This window comes from Phascolarctos cinereus, unplaced genomic scaffold, assembly GCF_003287225.1.
Source record: "Phascolarctos cinereus isolate Bilbo 61053 unplaced genomic scaffold, phaCin_HiC Scaffold_1;HRSCAF=81, whole genome shotgun sequence".
Lineage (NCBI taxonomy): Eukaryota > Metazoa > Chordata > Mammalia > Diprotodontia > Phascolarctidae > Phascolarctos > Phascolarctos cinereus.
Window position 1 is genome coordinate 187,195,641 of NW_027555514.1, and position 15,032 is coordinate 187,210,672.

The 15,032-nt window shown below is 36.5% G+C and overlaps 1 long non-coding RNA gene across 1 annotated transcript; it reads left to right on the plus strand.

Moving 5' to 3' along the window:
• Positions 1-333: 333 nt before the first annotated feature.
• On the plus strand, positions 334-13,041 carry LOC110213814 (uncharacterized). Its single transcript, XR_002326116.2, has 3 exons — positions 334-424; positions 2,639-2,851; positions 7,587-13,041. It is a non-coding gene; the product is annotated as an uncharacterized LOC110213814 (long non-coding RNA).
• Positions 13,042-15,032: the final 1,991 nt, after the last annotated feature.

Sequence of the window (15,032 nt, forward strand, 5' to 3'; positions counted from 1 at the left end):
CCATTGTGTATGGAACGTTAAGAACTGAAAAATGCAACTGTCTTGATTTGGAAATTAGAAAAACATTATCATAATTTTAAAGACCTTGCCAAGCATTTAATTGGGTGTTTTAAAGAAAAGAGGAGAATAGTGAATCTACAGAGAAAACTTATCTAGAGTCTGAAAAGTGAAAAATGGATCAGCTTTTAATCACTCTTTCCCCAGGGAGTAACAAGTTTACTGTTTTAAAGGGGGAAGAGAAAAAGGGGAAATTGAGCCTGTTGGCAAGTAAAAGGGAAATTAAACCTTTTCTCAGTAAAAAGAGGAATTGAAACTGCAAACAGTTCTTGAGTATCAGTGAATTTTCAGGAGCAAGCTGTTTAAATTCATCTGGCTCTTAAGCACTGCCTCCAGGAAAAGAGAAAGTCTTGAAATCATCCTAAAAGTAAGCAAACTTCAATTTGCAAGAATGTTTTGTGGACTAAATTGTTTCAGTGAGCCACAGACAAATGCCTTAAATATGTAGATATTTAAAAGAGATTTTTTTTACACATATGAAGGGAAAGTATTTTAAAATAACGTTTTTAAATATAATAAGGACAACTGAAGGGACTAACTTTTATTAAATAGGAGTTACATGAAGTGCTTTACTCAACAATAGTGTCATTCCTGATTGTCAGTAAACTGGCCACCTACCACATTGTTGAAGCCACAATGAATATTTAAAAATTTTATTTTAATAAAATATTTTACTTAAATTTGGAAGGTACTGAATATGTTAGGTCAGAAGAGGGTAGTCTGTTTTAAAAGCTATTATGCAGGGTTAGCCTCTCTGGCACTTTGTTGCAATAGCACTTTACACTTACTATTGATCTTTGTTGTTGTTCAGTTTTATCCTATTCTTTGTGACCCTATTTGAGGTTTTCTTGGCAAAGATACTGGAGTGGTTTGCCATTTCCATCTCCAGTTCATTACAAAGATGAGGAAACTGAGGCAAACAGGGTTAAGAGACTTGCCTGGGCTGAGGCCAGATTTGAGCTCAGGAAGATGAATCTTCCTGACTCCAGGCCTAGCACTCTATCAATAGATACAACCTAACTGCTCCCAATTAGAAGTTGATCATCTAATTTTCCCTAAACCCATATAGGTCAATATACCATCTAAACATGATATTGTTTTATTAATGATATGAGGCAGTTGGTGATTTAAGTTGATTAAGGTTTACCTTGAAACTAAGGTGAGATGTGTTCTCCATTAGGGTAATTGTGGTATATTAGAACTTAATACAATCTGAATTTACTATTTGGCATTAATAAATTTATTGATTGCCTGACCTTAGGCATGTTATTTTGCCTCTGTTTATCTCAGTTTGTTAATCTGTAAAGTGGGAAAAAAAATAGTACATACCCCCAGGTTTTTTGGGAGGACCAAATGATATAATGATTGTGAAGTGCTTAATTAGAGCCTAATATAAATTTGGCAAATCATGGTATTGGAAATGTTATTGGAAAAGTAAATTCTCTTTTAATCTGGATATTCTTGGACTATAGATTCAGTTGTTAAAAGGATGATGCAAACATGTGTGAAAACTATTTGTTTGGAAACATAATAGATAATGGTAATCATTTTCTGTGAAATTTGATATAGCAAAAGATCTCATAAGATGTCCTAAGATCTTATCAGCCCTATTAGCAGTTTAAAGTGATTAAATATGAGGAACAGGCTGGAGTTTTGCAACATACTAGCAACTGGGCAAAACTTCAGTACTTTAAGATTTCAAGAACTAGCCACACACTCAGGCTAGACTGTGGCAATATAATTTTATTTGGAAATAATAACAATATATTTTAAGGTTCCCCATGCCCGTAAATCATATATCTGTCTAGAAATTTCAAAGAAGAGAGATTCTATTACTATCTCTGCCTGTTATACTACACTGTCCTAAGAGTCATGAAACCTTAACTTTTTAGTATTTGTTCTTAGTATTAATTAATCTTAGTGATTGTTCTAAGATGAAAAACTAAGGGGTAAATCTTGCTAATTTGTGGAAGAAGCTGTTTAAGACATTTAACTTTTAAGCCTACTGATCTCATTAGTAAAAGTGGGAGAAATTCTGATGAAAGAACATATAGAACACAGTTAGTAGCCTTCCTGCCTCTAGCTCATTTCTTTTCTCTCTTTTTTTTTGTTTGTTTTAGGCAATTGGGGTTAAGTGACTTGACCAGGGTCACACAGCTAGTTAGTGTCAAATATCTAAGGCCAGATTTGAACTCAGGTCCTCCTGACTCCAGGGCTAGCATTCTATCCACTATGCCACCTAGCTGCCCCACTCTAGCTTATTTCTAAGGAGCACATTTTAACTTTAATTAGAATTTTGTATATGAGAAACTTCACATTAACATTAACATGTTAACTTGAAATAAATAATAATAGACAGTTACCAATCATAATCTAGGCCTAAAATATTACATTGATTTTCTGAGAAGCTATGGGAAAACTCACAAGTTTGCTTGAAGTATAAAAGTGACTTTGTAATGATTTGTAATTATGAAAAAAAAGTTAACTATCCTAGCCTTACACTGTGATGACTGAATTTTTGTTATTTAAGATTAAATCTCATGGGATTTTAATTCAATATTGTTTTAAATTTTGATTCCAGGTATTATGGTCTAAATTGCTGTGAAGCCAATATTCTACCTTTGCAAAGGAAATGTCAGTGCTACTCAAAGAGAGTACAGTCTGAGGGTTTCCACAGGTGGATGTCTATGCCTGGGACAGTTGAAGGGATGAGCTTTCAAAGGTGAAAGTAGAAGCCTCTTGACTCAACTTCCCACTGTAATATTTCCTCTCTGAACATGAAAATTTCCCACAGGTAATTTCTGAGCCTGGCTCTTACCCTGTGAATATGGTGGAGCTTTTCTATATGATTGGCTCTCAATTATGACTCTAACCTGGATTCAAACAGAGCTGGGACGGGGGGGAGTGTTATTTTCCCCTTGCTATAACTATGTTCCTCCTTCTTCCTTTTATAGCAAATTTCTATGTCAGAGCAGGTGAACGCTAAAACATCTAAGTTACTGAGGGCTTATATTAAAAGCACTAAGATGCAGTAGGTAATGTCGATTCTGTATCTCAACCAACTAAATTACAGAATTGTTTGAGCTTGTCACTCCCTTAAGAATTGTGTGTTCATATATGAGAATAGGTTTTAGAGATCTTATTTTTTTTTTCAAGCTGATATAGTGATAATATCCTCCTAAGGGGAAAATTAGATTTAGATAAAGATGTAATATAAAATTTTTTCAAAATTGAATGAGGTGGAAGATTTATTTTTAAAGTTTAACTTAAAGAGTTTCAGAGCCCTGACTTCTGAATTGAAAGCTTTCTTTTTATGCACCTTAGCTTCTATGTCTACTTTGATAAATATTAATCTTTATTCAGAAGGGCTCATCTTACAAGTTGGGCCCTCATGGATTTATTTTCAAGATTCTCCTTTTAAAAATAGAAGAGAAAGTGAAACATCTTATAAGAAAAATAACTGTTCTGGAGAACAGATCAAGAAGCATAAACATAAGAATAATTGGACTACCTGAAATCTATGATTAAAAAAAAAGAATTTTGATACAATAATACAAGAAATAATTGAAAAGAAAATTATCCTGAAGCATTAGAACAAGAGTGGGAAGTAGAAATAGAAAAAATTCATCCATCACCATTTGAAAGAGATCCTATGAGGAAAACTTATAGGAATATTATAGTCAAATTCCAAAACCCCCAGCTCAAGGATGAAATATTAAGAGCAACAAGAAAAAGAACTATTTAAATATGACAGTGCCACAATTAGAATCACATAAGACCTAGCAGTGGAGACACTAAAGGACTGCAGGTCTTGAAACACTCTATATCAGACAGCAAAAGAACTGGGGTTCTGGCTGAAAATATCATGCCCAGAAAAGTAAAACATATTCTTGAATGAAAAAAAAAATGGACATTTGATCAACTGTCAGATTTTCAGGACTTTGTTAAAAAATAAACAAACAAACAAACCATGAACTTAATAGAAGATTTGAAATATAAGAGCCAAGATAAACATAAGGTACATACCAAAGACTGATTACAAAGGATTCAATAAGGACAGACTATTTGCCTTTTATATATGTAAAATTAAAATGTATATCTAAGACTGTCATTAGTGCAAAAGAATACTGCCTCTTCTCAAAGCATCCAAAGAGGGTAATGTAGCTGTCTCATTGACTCACCAATGGGCAGTTAACAAGAACAAAAGGACAGGAACAACAACTGTGTATGGGCCATAAGGAAACAAATATAAACAACTCTGACCATCTGTGACCACTTCAAACCTGTGTACTATGTGATTGATCCTGATGTCGGATCCCTTGGTTCCATTTCTCAAGTATTGCTTCCTAAATAACCCTTGTTGGAAGGGAACTGCTTTTTCCTGGGTGGATCTCTCTTGGAGACTCAACCATCAGCGAGACACTGCCCTCATTGGTGTAAACTGTTCACTTGAGATTCCTTGAGAACAAAGCCTCAGCCCGTTTCCTACTGATCCACAATCACATTTGGATAACATTCCCAATCCAAGAGTAGTTGACATGTTCCCAAGAAATAATTGCTGATCGGTAAAATGTTGACTAAAAAAAAAAAAGTCAATAGTATTTGGGTAGTTCCTAAGAAAGACTGGGGTAGACCTGAGTATGATATGTATATATGTCTATTTGTATATATCTATAGCTATATATAAATACATCTGCACTTAATTGCAGCCTTTGGGGGGAAGGAAGGGGGAAAAAAGAACAAAGTAAAAAATACACAGAAGAGAACAAGCAGAGATACTAGCTTACTACATGAGTCTGTCAAAGGGCCTGTGCCATGTCAAAGGGCTTTCCTAGCCTTAGGCCTCATAATTGTCTTTTGGCTTTGATAAATTGATGCCCAAGAAACTCATGGTAGTTCACAATAATTCAAATTTCTTATTTACAACATTTTAGCTCCTGTAATCATTACTTCAGCTTTATTAAACATTATGGAATGATAGACATAATGATATTTTTTACTTTACCTTGATTTTCTAACTTTAATCAGGCTAAATGATTCATGAGAGGTATTGCTCCCCAATCAAAGGGAGGAATTGTGAATTAAAAATTGATTTTTAATTCTATTTTGTTAAGACTTGACCAAGCAATTTTGTGGTGACTAAGAACTGGAAACTGAGATGATCATCAATTGGGGAATAGCCACACAAGCTATAGTATAAAATTATGATGGAATATTATTGTGCTATAAGAAATGACAAGCAGGATGATTTCAGAAAAACCTGGAAAGACTTATATGCATTAATGTAAAGTGAAGTAAATAGAACAAGAACATTGTACATAGTAACAGCAATACTGTACAATGAAGAACTTTGAATAGCTTAGCTATTCTTAGCAATACAATAATCCAACACAATCTCAAAAGACTCATGATGAAGCAAGTTATCGGCCACCAGAGGAAGAACTGATACTCTCTGAATACAAACTGAAACATGCTATTTTTCTCTTCCTTCCTTCTTTCTTTCTTTCTTACTTCCTTCTTTTCTTCTTTTCATTCTCTCTTTCTATTCAAGTTTTCTTATACAAAATAACTAACATGGAAATATTTTACAAGATTGCCTACTAACTCAGGTGGGGGGAAGGGAGGAAGAAAGGGAGGGATAGAATTTGGGACTCAATTTTTTTTTTAAATTTAAAAATTGTTTTAACATGTAATATGGAGAAAAATTAAACATTATATGAAAAATGAAAAAAAAAATCCTACTTCAGATTAAAAAAAAAAAAGACTTGACCAAGCTAGATATAATATTACTCTTTGCTGTTTCTAACCCTTACAAATTTACTCAGGTAACTAACCTCAGGTCACTTGGGTCAGGATTCTATTTTTGTCTTGTGACTTGTATCTCTTCTCTTGTCTTTTGACTTGTACCTCCACCCTTGTAACTTCACCCCTCACTCACATTCCTGAGAAATTTGCTTAACCTAAAGGTCAAGCTGATCCAATCTAAGCTTTTGTGGCAACTCCCAAATTCCCTGAATCACATGTTTTGTGTGTGGTTTAGAGGGTTTCAGAAGAGGAGGTCCAAATGTTGTAATATCAAGCTGATGTGAGAAGTTTTTACTTCCTAGCCAATCAGAAGAAGATATACCTATGGTGTTAGAAATTTTGCTCTGTCATCTTGTTAATCACTATAAAAGTCCCTATCAGTTTTCAGGCAGAGGTTTTGGTCATTAGGAGGCCATTGACTCCATTTATTAGTGATTATTAATGCCTTGCTAATAAATGGATCATGCTTGGTACTTTGTTTCAGATTTCTCTCATGACGAGGATATCTTTCCCCTATTGTTATTGGTCTGAGCCCTCTCCTGCTGTATTGCCCCATTAATAGCAGACCTGTGACTAGCACCCCAGTTCCATTTCGCCATTTAACATTGATTGACGTTTATAAAGGGACATTTTCTTCAAGGATATAGCAAGAACAAACACATAGACATTTCCCACAATTCTTCAGGAGTATACTACCTTAATCTCTAGGGAAGTTGGTTCAAAACTTAGTTCTTACATAGCATTGGTCCCATGAAGTTCATATCCAAAGGCAACTTCCATGCTAGATGAGACCTCAGCTCAGCTTCTGCTTGCAGGTAAATCCAAAAGTCATCCTGAAGGTCACTCCTTGCTTCTCAGGGCATTAGTGATGGACTGGATGCAACACTCAGTCTGGGCCCTGACTCAGATTCCTGTGGCTTGCACTTTCAACTTTTCCAAACTCCCAAAGTCAGAGACTATTTCTTTTACCAGAGGGAAGCAGTCATTGAGATTCCCCAGAAGTGAATGATGATAGGTACATTGACAATTCTTTTTGAATGCTTCTGAAATCCAAAGATTCTTCTCTTAACAACTCATTAGCCAACTGGAACCAGTTAGAATTTCTGTGTATGTCCACAGTCTCTTTAGGACATTTGCCTTACACTTAATCACAGTTCTCCCAGAACCAGGCTTCCCAGCTTCTCCATCTAGAGAGATGTCATCCTGGGTGCTATATACATGTGCCAGAGCCCTCATTACATGCATTCAAATATAAACCGAGCTTAAATAGCCCCATTCACAGAGACCTTGGATATAGTTACTGCCTCCTCTGTTAAATTCATGATATAACGGGAGTTCATCAGAAGAGAGTCTTTCAACTGCTAGACCTTGGGCCATTTCTATTGGGTTATGTGTGTTCCTATTCAATGCTTAAGAACTTGTTACTCTGGGATATTTACCTCTCTCTCCTACCCCTTATGACAACAGTGAGGTGATGTGTCAGTTAAAAAAAAAGACAACTTCCAATATTTCTTTCTCTTTCTTTTTCTCTCTCTTAAACCTACAGAGTGGAAATCCCTCTTTGGTCCTTTCCATGAGTTGGGGTGGGGGGAGGTACCTCTCTCATCACTCTTGGATTGACACATGGCAGCTACAAGTCCATGTGTTACCTAGATGAATCTGAATAAATTTTCATTCATCTTCATGCTTTTCTGCTTCTTTTATGTTTCCTTCCCCGAGTATAGGTGACCAAACAGACATCATGAGAAATGGATTCTTTAGAAGTGACCACCTTGTTTGGGAATTTCTCATATCTTCAGTCAGACCTGGTTGCACTTTGGAAGGCTCCCCCCCCCACACCCCTGCCTCCAGCAGCTATTACAGTGCTTATCAGAGAAAATGAACACCAGCAAAAGAATGAGCCCAAAGCTTGGCCTGACTTGCAATATATACCAGAAGACATGAACTCGAAGAGAGTTGTTCAATCAAGGCAGAGCCAAGATGAAGGTGTAATGCCCATCCAACAGCCCACTAAAAGTTCCTTGTTTTAATGTTTTAAGTAATTATCTCCCAGAAGAGCATATAATAGAATTCATAGGTTACAGTATTGTGTTTAAATCTTAGTCAATGAATGCATTTATTAAGTCTTCTGTGTTTTTTTAGCATTTTTTTCAAGTGAGGAAATAGCTATCCTATGCCTGATCTATGCTGTACATTAAGAGTCTCTCTACTCCCTTTTGGGGAGACTTTAAACAAAAGCCTAACCTCAGTGTTAAGTGATTTTCTTCCCCAGTTCCAGTGTAGTAGTGATACAAAGAGCCAGAGAGTTTGAGAAAAAACAGCTTCCCTTTAGGTGCTAGGCTGCCCCAGGAATGAACCCAGCTCACGTGTGTGATCAAGAGCTAGAGGCCCTTTTTAGAGGCAGAGGGCAAGTGCCCAAGTTCCCCCCTGCCAAGAAGTTCTATGCTGTTACAATAATAAAAAAGGTGATTTTTATTAAAAGAAGACATTCTGTGAAGGTATCCTGAGAGACTAATTTCCAACCTGGGAGAACTGAAGTGTTGGAGACCTGCCATATTGAGGAGGAGTTAGCAATTGGTGAGAGGTGACTCTGGCTGTGCCCTTTAATATGGCTGTGACGACTAATGCACATTGAAACATGTATCAATTTCTTTGCATTATTTGTTACTTTTAATACATCATATGTCCAGTGCCATTGATGTTTGTTTAAGCCTGTGAGCCTGGAGCTTGAGAATAACAAAGGAGAGAAAGCTTATGTGAAAGGAGATTTCTGTATATTTGGTAATCAGGTTAGGAGCTCAGAGTATATTGACAAATTATTGAAGATCTGTATTTGTGAGACTTTTTGAGGAAATAATAGCACAAACCCCTTGACTGTCTTTGAACATAATGTGAAGAATTAATAAGGTAACAAATCAATAGCAGGAGGGGAAATGGGATATTGGTGCATTTGTCTAGGAAAGCACCTGAAAAGTTTTGCTTTCAACACACTGCATATACCCACATGTTCATCCATGGGATTGCTTTAGATAAATTGAACAAAAAGCCTGTTACACAAAAACCACACAATATAGGAAGTTTCATACAGAGTTTGAATAAAGAGTTAAAATAGACTTTATTATGCTTCAGTTGAATCCAGAAAAGTAGAAATGACTATCATGATTTAAGACAAAGCAAAAGCAAATACAGTTAAGAGAGGTAGGCAGGAAAAATGAGGGACAAGCACATTATGCTTAAAGGCACCACAGACAATGAAACAGCTTCAGTATTACTTACACTTTTACTGAATACCATGGCATTAAAGTACCAAAGGAAAAGTCAAGTGAATGACAAGACCCAGATAGCAGAAAATAATATTAGGGGACTTCAGTGTCATGGTATCCACAGAGGACCATACATCTATAGCTCAGAGTCCATTTAAGCCAGGATTCTCACTTTACAAATGAGGAAATTAGGCCTTGGAAGGTTATATGATTTGTCCAAGGTCATAGATGGGGAATTTGAACCCACATCCTCATACTCCGTTCACTATACCATGCTTTTTCAGATTCAGACCAAGCTAACAGAATGACAAAGAAATAAGGATCTGAGCAGATTATTTTTTAAAAAGTTATAATAGACCTTTGTGGATTATTGAGTATGAATCTTAAAGTATATGCTTATTTTTCATCATTGTCTGACATTTTTACAAACATTGACAGTGTTCTAGAGTAGCAATTAAAAAAAATTATTATTGACCTTTCACAGTAAAATAATTTTTAATAATGCAGCTCCACATATTTATATATGGTAGTAATAATTATACACATTGCAAAACTTACACAAAAATAGAAATGAAAAAGGACGAGGCACAAAATAAATATTTAATTTTAGTGTCAATAGGAAACAACTGGATTTTATCAAGTAGAAGACCAACATGATCAGATCTGTTCCTTAGAAATATCAATTTGACGGATGAGTAGATGATGAATTGTAAAAAGGAGAGTTTGGAGTCGGAAAAATCAACTTACAGATTATTACAGCAGTGCAGGTGACAAATGATAAAGGCCTGAACTTGTGTAAGTGAGCAGTCAAAGATGACACTGAGGTTATTAGAACCTGGAAGAGTAGAAGGATGGTAGTCCCCTAGAAAGTGTTATGGAAGTTTGGAAAAGGGGTAGGTTGGAGGGTGGGGAGGATAATGTAATTATATTTGCAATGCAGATCACAAGCCAGCTACATCTGCTTATCCTGTGTCACCTACTCTGTCACACCCAAGAAGAAAAGGGTGGGGCATTATTTTTACTCCCCCGATCATTGTTCTGTGAGTACAAAGTCTGTTCTCCAACAATGCCTGCTGCAGCCATAAAATAATCTTCGGGGGCAGGTGGTGGGAAAAAGTTTTCTCAATGGCATGTGAACTGATGCTGTGGGGTGGCTGGGAACCCTGGGTAGCCAATGCTAGAATAAGTAAGGAGGAAATGAGAGATTGCACAAAGAAGGAGGTTGTTGGGGAAATGTTTGGGGTATGAGGACAGATGTGCATGAGCTGGAGATATGCCCAAGATTGATTATCACACAGAGAAATGTGACCTGTTGTCTCACTCTCAAACTGATTTATCACATAAGTGGGTCAGTCTGCAGCCCCTTTTGGGGAATGATCACAGTCATCTCATTTTGAAGACCACCTTGCTAGAGCATAAAGAACTCATCAATAAATGCAGACATTTAAATTAAATATACCCTTTAGAGACAACAATACAATAAAAGAGTAATCAGTGAGGAAATGTGAAAAGGTAAACTTAAATGCGGAATAATATTATCCTAAAGAATGAATGAGTGGGCCAAAGAACAAATAATAGAACAATAATATTAAAGAAAATTATATGAGACAACATGCCAGAATTTGTGAGCTGCATCTAAAACATTCCTCAAAGGAAAATTTATATTTCCATGTGCTATATAGACACAAGAAAAAAAAAAGACCAATGAGTCACACACACAGTACAACTAAAAAATTAGAAAATGGATAAATGAATCATCTCCAAACAGGTTTCAAAGTAGAAATGATAAAAATCAAAGAAGAGATAAACAAAGCTGAAACCAAAAATCAATGGTTTGCTTGCTGTTCCCCACAATACTCCATCTCTTCTACCTTTTCATTGGATGTACCCCATACCTAGAATGCTCTGTCTCTTCACTTCTGCTTCCTGCCTTCCCTGACTTTCTTCAAATCTCAGCTTAACCTCAGCTTCTACAAGAAGCCTTTCCTATTCTCCCTCCACCCCCACCCCACCTCTCCCTTACTGGATGCCTTCCTTTTCGGATTATCCCATTTAGAATATCTGGTTCTTCCCTCTCCCTCATTATACTAAAGACAAAAACTGCTCAAGGAAGACCCCCTCCTCAACTGCTCCCCTCTGCCTTATGACATGAATTGCTGGAAAAACTGAAAAGTAGCCTGGAAGACAATAGTTTTAAACTAACATTTATGAAATATAAATACAATAAGCTTCAAAAGGACCAGCACCTAAATTTTAAAAAATTACATTATCAAACAAATTAAAGCAGAACAGTAGGAAACAATTCTCACAACTATGGTTAAGGGTAAGATTTGTAAACAAAGAAGGCATAGAAGTGACTTGAAAAAGAGGAGATAAACAATGTAGAGTATAAAAATTTTAAAAAGGAATTTTTTTCCATAAAATGTGTCTAGATGTTATTAACTGGGGGAAAATGATCACTTCTACTCCTTTTTCTGGTTAAAAATTCTTATAGCCATGTTTGTGAAGCATATATGCTTTTATTTTCTTCAAATTTAAAAAATGGCCTGACTTTATATATTTAGGGTTTTATTCAATTGGTATATGATAGAGTATGCAGGTCAATCCATGGAAGATATAAACTAGGTGGGCACAAGACCTTAATCAGTTTTCGAGAAGCAAAGTACTTGAGTCAATGGATAAAAGCAGAAGACACCTCAAAAGAAATTATTTCATGATTGGCTGAATGAATCATATACATCTCTAGACTTGTGTATAATATAGGCAGCAAATTTAAAAACATGTAGTGTGTCAGCAAAGCAGAAAATATTAGGTACCTTTCAGGTTCAGAAGCACTATAAGGAATCATACCCTAGTGCTGATACTGAAAAGCACTAAGGGGAGAAGGACAAAGATTGAGCCTATGGGAAGTGCTCTCATTGCTCATGTCGCTGGAAGGACTGAATCAAAAGGAGAAAATACATCCAATCAGGAACTGAGAGGTATATTGAAGACAAACTAGGCACACCTAGGACAGAAAAATTCAAGCCTCTTTGAAAGCACTGACCCTTAGAGCCTGGCAGAGTGCTACATACACCTAAGGGGAATTTCATGAAGATTCTAAAAAGGAAAACAAAAGACTTATAGTAAGTAGGAACTATGTAACCCTTTGCCACACTACCATTGCGCTAAGTTTAAACCCACTTTTCCTTTAGAATCTCTGTGTACTTATGGGACTTATGCCCCAGATTTTTGGTGAGAAATATTTCATACCAACTATTCTTCATATAAATTAATATACTTAATATATTCTTAATATACAATCTTAATAAATATCCTTTTAAAAAACTAATTGAGACTGCTGGCTGATGGGAAATTCACAGGTAGGTCTTGTGAGTAACAGCACCAGAAACTCCAACAAATTTGAGGGTTACCCTTAGAACTTTGACAGAGAAGTAGCAATGACTCTCTGGGTATACAGCCTGCCAATGGCTGTGGGAGTTGAAGGAATGGCCCCAGAGGGGATTTAATATTACACCTATAATGCTAAATCCAATGGCCTTTTCTCAGTTGTCCTCCTTGATTTCTCTGCTTGATTGTTGACCACCCCCTTTCTGATGGGAACAATATCCCAAACCTTCCCTCTATGCAAATTAGTATATATATGTATGTATTTTTTTTTTCATAAGAGGTATTGAGACCATCCTTGAGTCTTGGTTGGCTTAGGGCACTGAGAATTCAGCTTGTTGACATCACTTCCTGGTTGCTGGAGTACAAAGTTGTCAAGAGGAGCTTGGTGATGACTGGCTGGTGGATCGTGATGAACAACTCAAGCAGGGGAGCTCTCCTAAGCTGAATCAACTTGAGATGTCTTCAGTTCCTATCTTTTCAAGTATCCTTCCCCTGTGGATAAATAAATATTTTGGTAATCGTTGAATGACATAGAAGTGTCTCATTTTGTTACATTATCAAGCCAAAATTATCAGGAGATTGGCCTGAGTCAGGTCCAGTCCAGAACATTCTTCTGGATCCTCTTTTCCCCTTGAGTTTTTCTAACTCTCCTCTGTCATGTTTCTCTTTCTACTTATCTGACCAATCCTTCCTGGTTTGCTTTTACTGGTTCATCATCCACATCTGATCTTATGAATATTGTGTACTTTCTTAAGCCCTTTCCCCCTTCTCTTTACAATCTTTCTTGGTGAACTCAAATTCCATGTATTTAATTATCCTTTCTATGCAAATGTCTCTCAGATCTCCAAATATAGCCCCCATTTCTCTCTTTATCTCAAATCCCAAAGCTCCAACTGCTTGCTTGACATTTCCACATATAGGTCCCATAGACATCTCAAATTCCACTTGCCCAAAACAGAATCTATTATCTTTCCCCCTAAACTTTCCTCTGTTCCTAATATTCCTATTTCATTTCAGAGCATCACCATTCTTTCAGTTAAATAGTCTATAATTTAGGAACCATCCTCAGCTCTTCAGTCTTCCTCACCTCACATCACAAAAATCCTAGAATTTTAGAGTTAAAAGAGATCTCAATGGTCATTAGTTCAACCCATACCTAAAAGGAATCTCCATAATAATAGACCAGCTTTTGTTTGAAGACCTCCAAGGAAGGAGAACTCACCACTTCTCAAAGCAGTCTATTCTAGTTTTAGATAACTCTAAGCACTAATGTTTTCCTGATGTGAAGTTAAAATTCGTCTCTTTGAAATTTTCATGAACTGCTTCTGATTCTTTCCTCTGGAGCCAAACCAAATAAATCTAATCCCCCTCCAAATGACAGCCTTTCAAATACTTGAACATACATATCGTGTACTGTTTCTGTATTTTCTTCTCCAGATTAAATTGTTCCTTCAACCAGTCTTAATATGATGTGGATTCATGTGTTATCATTCTGGATGTCTTCCTCCTAACACTCTCCAGCTTGTCAATGTCTCTCTAAAACTATGGCACCCAAAACTGAACACAATACTCCAGAAAAAGTCTGCCCAGTTCAGACTGTAGTGGAACTATCACTTTACATTTGAAAGCTATTCCTCTCTTAAATGCAGCCTAAGATTATAGTAGGCTTTTCATTTTTTTGTTTTTACTGCCACATCACACTGATGAATTATATTGGGTTAGAAGCCTCCTGAAACCAATTGCTATTTAATCATGTCTATGCTGTATGTGAAATTGATTTCTTGTGTCCAAGTATAAGACTTTACATTTCTCTTTCTCTCTCTGTCTGTCTCTCTCCATCTTTCTCTCTTTCTCTTTTTCTTCAACCCCCAATTAGTTGCTAAGTGATTTCAGTTCTATCTCTACAACATCTCTCACATCCATCCCCTTCTCTCTTAGTCACATAGTCATCAAAATACATCACCTCTCACAGGGACTGCTCCAACAGCCTTCTCACTGATCTCTTTGTTTCCAGACTCTCTCCCCTCTCCAATCTGTCCTTCACACAAGCTGTCAATTTGAAATTCCTGAAGAACAGGTCTGACCATGTCAGTCCTCTTTTAAAGAAACTTTAGCAGCTCCACATTACCTTTAGGATAAAGTACAAATTCCTCTGTTCAGCACTTAAAACTCTTCACAATGTAACTCTAGTCTATCTTTTCAAGCTGATTATAAATTACTCTCCTTTGTGCACTTTATGTTTTAGCCAGATTGGGTCTTAATGGCATTCCCCCTATTTAATATTCCCTCTCTCACCTTATGCCTTTGTATCAGTTTTTTCCATAAACATGAAATGATCTCCTCTGCCTCTAGAAATGTCTAGCTCCCTGCAAAGCTCAGCTCAAAGAAGTCTTTCCTGATTCCCCCAGCTGTTTGCACCACCCCTATCACTCTGTAATTTCTTTTGCTTTCTGTTTCTGAGGCAATCGGGGTTAAGTGACCTGCCTAGGGTCACATAACTAGTAAGTGTCAAGTGTC